Raw genomic sequence first — 6,000 nt, 5'->3', positions numbered from 1 at the left:
ACAAAGACAATTCCTGCATCTAACACGAATGTAAATGCTTTTGAAAGTGCAGTGTGGTGCAGCTTGTAAAATCCTTGTCCACATTTGTGGTTTGTTGATGTTTTTTCTGTCTGCCAAAGTTGCATTTTGACATCCGGACGGGGAGACTTTATCATTTGAACGTGAAGCCAGCCTTAAACCCTATGAGGCGTGTCTGTCTGCCGGCATGTATCTTGTGAAAGTTATTTTTTTTTTAACAGAGAGCGACTTTAAAAAAGTTTCCGCAGCCACCTCGCACTCCGTGTTAGATTATAGGAGGAATGGGGCGGCGGCGAGCTCGCTGTAGTCGTGGCCGAATAGTTAAGGCAATGGACTTGAAATCCATTGGGGACTCCCCGCTCAGGTTCGAATCCTGCCGACTACGGCGTCTGCCGCACGTCACCTTGTGCCTGTGCGGCAAAGGCGAAGTGCCGCTTCTCCTTTCCTGGTACTATAAAAATGCTACATCGCTTGGTCCTGCTTCCATGGAAAGCAGTTCTTCAGGTGATTCTAGTCTCTTACCAAAGCTGTTAGGTTCCTTTCCGTGGTGAGATGGGTTGTCATGCAACGCTGCCACATAGTGCCGACAGACAAGTGTGTTGCGGGAGAAGAGAAAAGTGTTTGAAGATTTAAGAGTGTCTTAGGTGGAGCCAAAATCAGGTGTCACAAATGCAAGTGGGAAGATTTCCAATGATTAATATGGTCAAAATAAGCGGAAGTTACCAGCTGGTCCGGCACAGTCTGCCATGCTTTTGTCATATACTGTAAAGTGGTGTCGAACTGGGTGTCGAACTGGAGCCTCACCATTTGCATATGTGAGGCTCCAGTTATACATCGAGTGTCACATTAAATGACAAAAATGAAGAGAGTTAAAGCAGCTGGAGAGGTTTTCTTACAACTTTTGAGCTGACACAGTTTTGGAAAATGTTTCCTTCACGCTGCACTGAACAACATAGGCAGCCAAGAGTCTCCAAAACAAAACAGAATGGACAGATAGGAGAAAATTCCCACTCGTCCTGAAGTTCCCAAAATCCAGCACTGAGCGTAAACAAAGTGTCTAAGTAGCGTGGGAATGCTAACCCTAACCCTAGCTGGAGTTTGAGCAATCCGGCACTGAGCGTAAGAAGATGAGTCAAAGTAACGTCTAATCGGATTAGTTTCCTTAGAGCTGGTTCAGAGTTTGCTCAAGAGTTTACCTTTCACAGATGAGCAAAGAAGAATGTTGGGGGTGCACGCTTCAAGGCGCCTTACAGCTGTAGGGAGTGATTCGAGACGATTCGTGGCGTGTGTTCGTTCCCATATGCCGTACGCCTCGGGGTGCAGTGCTAGGATGACGTACAATACCGCTTGGACACGTAACGGCGTTATATGCAAGTGCAGGACGTGAGGGTTTTCGTTTGTTTGTTTTGTTTTGTTTTGCTCTGCTTTGCTTTGTTTTGCTTTCCATCGCGTTGGTAAGAGCGTAAATAAAAAGGCGATTCCTGCGTCTACCACTAATATAAGAGCTATTTCAAGTGCGACGTGGTGCGGCTTTTCAAATGCTTGTGGGCATTTCTCTGTTGTTGATTCTTTTTTTGTGTGTAACAAAGTGGCATTTTCATGTCCGGACGGGGAGACTTTATCATTCCGACATGAAGCCACCCTTAAGTCCTCTGAGGCGTGTCTGTCTGCAAGGCTTGTATTTTGGAAATGTTTTTTTGAAACGGAGAACGACTTTGAAATAGGCTTCCGCTGGCGCCTCGCGATCCAGGTAAGATTGTAGCAAGAACGCAGCGGCGGTGGGGCTTGCTGTAGTCGTGGCCGAGTGGTTAAGGCGATGGACTAGAAATCCATTGGGGTCTCCTCGCGCAGGTTCCAATCCTGCCGACTACGTTGTCCGCCTCCAGTCGGTGTGTTTCGGCACAATCAAAGAAGCGCGCCTCTTTGCTGTTCCTGGTGGTTTTAAAACGCCCAATCGCTTGTACCCGCTGCCTTGGAAATAAGTTCTTCAGCGTCCGCGAATGGCATTTTGCAGCTGGAAGCAGATGTCGATGCGTTTTGCACAGTGCACCAAAAAAGCGTCTTTTTTGAAGGCCTAGGCACTGAGCATTGGTGGTTCAGTGGTAGAATTCTCGCCTGCCACGTGGGAGGCTCGGGTTCGATTCCTGGCCAGTGCAGTGGCTTTTGCAGCGAGCGGCTCCATCACTTGCATCCCCTTGCAACTCGCAACTGAAAACCCACTGAAGCTAAGCAGGTGTGAGCCAGGTCAGTACCCGGATAAGGGTGAGCTACAGGGAAAAACAAAGCTTCCAGCTGGAAGCGGTGTTAATGGTGCCGGCGGGGGGGCGCTCACCCTGAGGTCTGTGCGGGTCCCAATGCCCCAGTATAGTGACCGAGATGCTGTGTTGTAAAAGGGCGCTGTCTTTTGGATGAGATGTAAAAACGAGGTCACAGCGCTCTGTGGTCATTCAAAATGACCACCAAAACCTTTGACAAAAGCTCTTGGTAATTGATGGTCTTCAATAATGCTTCTCCTTTAGGTACATTTTAAATCAGCTGAAAAATGCTGTTTTGCATTCATGTGTTTAAGTAGCCTGTGCTACTTACTGCATTGTAAGAGCGATTGTGAGCGGTTTTGTTTTCTCTCTTTGACCAGCCCAGCTGCGCCCCACCCGAAGGCAGGGAAGCACAAAAATTGTATGGAACTCATTCATGCTCCTCTCCATGGAAATCTTTAGTAAAAGGCAAAAGATTTGTACGAGATGAAGAGAAACCAGAGTGCGTGGCTGGACAGCTGCAGGAGCCCAGGCCGCCTTCAAGTCCTCTGCCCTGCCGGTCGTGGTTGGCAATGCACCTGGCCTTACAAACGAGCCAGTGCGGCCCGTTCAGCTCCGGGCTCATCGCCTGCAGCTCTCGGCTTACCTGGCAGGGGAGATACCTTGATCAGCCTGTAGTTGGAGTAGTTGGATTGTTTTCTTGTTTTCTGGAAGCAGTGTTTGTTTTGCAGTTTGAGATGGCAACCTTTGGATCCCGCAAGAATGCTGTACGTTTTGAGCTTTTGGATGACCTCTTCATGGATCGTATGCAGTTCAGCAGAAAAGTGTTACAGAAGGAACGTGGCTTTGAACCTCGGCACTTGGATTTCATCTTCGCTCTCCCAGGTCAGAAAGCATTTGAGGTTGTTTTTGCTACCTATTCTCTGTTTGAACAATGTGTGGATGTGTTTGAGGCAAAAAGAGGGAAAGTTCCTGCCCTTGAGAAGATCAACTTGCAGCCTCTGACACAGAGAGAGAGGAAAACGGTGCATGTTGTTATGTTCTCGGAAATGGCAAAGACGGAGGACATTCACACCTGGCTTAAGCAGTACTGCACCGTCCACCATGGAACTGAGGTTAGAGATGTTGACGGTATAAAAACAGGAGCAAGAAAATTTGAGGTTCGCTTGCTACCGGACAATGTAAATGGAGGCTTAAGGCACCTGCCCTCTACAATCCGGCTTGGCGCCTGCAATGGCTATGTTTTTTATGTGGGACAACCAAAGGTGCGTCGGCGCTGTGGTGCTGTGGGACACCTGGCATCGTCCTGCACTGTGAAATGCTGCAAGACCTGTGGCAAACAGGGACATTTAGCCTCTGACTGTTCAATGCTGCCAAAGTGCAATTTATGTGGCTCGGAAGGACACATTTTTAAGAACTGCCCTCACGCCTACGCCAATAAACTCAAAATGAGAAAGGATGAGGCAGTGCTTGTTTCAGCCAAACCGGCCCGAAAAGCCAAAGCAAACAACAAGTCAAACAAAGAACCCTTGTTGGACAAAGAGTCTCAGCCTCCAGCCAGGATCAGTCCTGCTGTGGCTCCGGGGTCGGTGGAAGAGAAATCCACTACGCTCCCACAACCGCAGACTGCACCAGACAAGCACGAGGGTTTGAAAACCCCAGAGAACAGCGAGGACCCCTCCCCCACTCCTGCTCCTCAGAACGAGGGCCAGTGTGGGGCCCCCACCGGTGGAGCGGGTCCAGCGACGATACCCAGGATTCAGCGGAGCTGCTTTTCTCAGACTCTGCAAGTGCTACAGATGCCCTTCTCTCCTCCATCCAGTCCGTCACGGAGGATCTGCAACAGCTGGTGGGTGAGGGGGAAGAGGAGACTGGTGCATCGGCTGCACCCCTTTCCCCTCAGTGCTCCCAGGAGCTGGACTTGAGGAAAAGGAAAAATGACTCTGTTTTCTCCCCGAGCGAGGAGGAAGGAGAGCATGGTGATGGGGACAGCTGGAACCCCTCCACCCCTCCTTCTACCCCCTTCCTTGAAATGGACTCCGTGAACGCTTTTACTGCTGCCACCCTGATGAAGGCTCATTCAGAGGATGGCTGGCAGGAAATTGGTAAGAAGAAAAAGAAAAAGAAGAAGGTAACAGGTGAGACCGAAGAGAAATGTGTTTTGTAAAGACTGGTTCCACTTTCTTATGTAATATGGCTCTAAACATAATTTCTCTTAACACCAGAGGTATCAATGACAGAGTTAAATGCCAGTGTGTCTTTGATTACCTCCAGCAGAGAGAGGGAGATGTGTTGATGTTGCAGGAGTGTGCTTTAGCCTATCAAGAGAGGTATAAAAGCTTTGAAGATAGGTGGGATAAAGGGCCTTCTGTTTGGTCAGGGGACAATAACAACAGAGCCTCTGGCGTGGCCATTCTTTTCAAAGGATGGGCTTTCAAATTGAAAAGTATTCAGAGGGTCATAGATGGCAGGTTGCTGTGTGTGGATGTGGAATGGGGGACCGTTAACCTGCGGCTAATCAATGTGTATTGTCCTACTGACGTGGGAGGAAGGGTGGAGCTACTCAAGGCACTCTCTCCCCTATTGTTAAGTAGCACAGACGTGATAGTGGGAGGGGATTTTAATTGTATCTTAGAGCACACAGACAGGCAGTCTAGCTCTCCGATAAAATTGGATTCCAGCTCACTGGCCCTGCAAAACTTAGTTCAAACTCTCAGACACATATAGATGTATATATCCCGCAACAGCAGGATATACATGGTCAGGGAGGAATAGCAGCTCCAGAATTGACTATTGCTTTGTCTCAGAGAGAGTGAAAGTTGTTGGGGTCACTCTTCAGCCTGTCTTCTTCTCAGATCATCAGGCTTTAGGGTGTAGAGTGGAACTCCAGGGCGGGACTGTCTTTGGCCCAGGCCTCTGGAAACTCAACACAAAGCTGCTAGAGAACGAGGGGGTAGTATCCCGCTACAAGGAGAAACTATCACAGTGGCTGTCCTTGCAGTGTCTGTACGGGTCAGTAAGAGAGTGGTGGGAGGAGGTGAAGATGAGGACAAAGGCCTTTTTCATGGCTGAGAGAAGGAAGGCTGCTGCCAGACGGAGAGGAGTGCTAGCCAGGAAACAGAGGCAGCTGCAGCGTCTCTACACAATGCTGCACAGTGGCTTCGATGTGCTCGAGGATATCACCCTTTTAAAAAAGGACATCCGGAGCATAGCCGAAGAAAGTAGTCGAGGAGTGCTGTTAAGAAGCAGAGTGCAGTTCTTGGAAGGAAATGAGAAGTGTACTCGCCTCTTTTTCAGGAAAGTGGTAGGCTCCAAGTCTGTCATGGAAAGTGTAGTTGATGAGGAGGGACGAGAGAGAACAGAGCCGAGTGCTATCCTCTCCTGCACCGAGGCCTTCTACTCAAGACTGTACAGCTCTACAGAGTTAAAGGATGAAGAAATTCATTTTTTTACCTCAAAGCTAGAAAACGTTTTGAGTGAAGAAGATAGGGAAGTACTTGAGAGGGATTTGACAGTAGAAGAGCTGAGACAGGCTATGGAGAGCTTACAGAAGGGGAAAACTCCGGGTGCTGACGGGCTCCCTAAAGAATTTTATTGCACCTTTTGGGATCTGCTTCAGGATCCGCTACTGCTCCTATTCGAGGAAAGCTATAAGACAGAATTGCTGCCTGACTCCTTAAGAGAAGGCACTATCTCTCTCTTGTTTAAGAAAGGAGCAAAGAATGAC

General features: G+C 48.8%; 2 non-coding genes across 2 annotated transcripts; one reads left to right on the top strand and one right to left on the bottom strand.

Moving 5' to 3' along the window:
* Window positions 1–321: 321 nt before the first annotated feature.
* On the top strand, window positions 322–403 carry trnas-uga (transfer RNA serine (anticodon UGA)). Its single transcript has one exon. It is a non-coding gene; the product is annotated as a tRNA-Ser (tRNA).
* A 2,259-nt stretch (window positions 404–2,662) lies between these two features.
* LOC148637698 (U5 spliceosomal RNA) lies at window positions 2,663–2,779 on the bottom strand. Its single transcript, XR_015931264.1, has one exon. It is a non-coding gene; the product is annotated as a U5 spliceosomal RNA (small nuclear RNA).
* Window positions 2,780–6,000: the final 3,221 nt, after the last annotated feature.

Source organism: Lepisosteus platostomus, unplaced genomic scaffold (genome assembly GCF_059453375.1).
Source record: "Lepisosteus platostomus isolate fLepPlt1 unplaced genomic scaffold, fLepPlt1.hap1 Scaffold_109_H1, whole genome shotgun sequence".
NCBI classification, from domain to species: Eukaryota; Metazoa; Chordata; class Actinopteri; order Semionotiformes; family Lepisosteidae; genus Lepisosteus; species Lepisosteus platostomus.
Note: the sequence above shows the minus strand (reverse complement) of the source record. Positions and strands in the feature narration are given on the sequence as shown.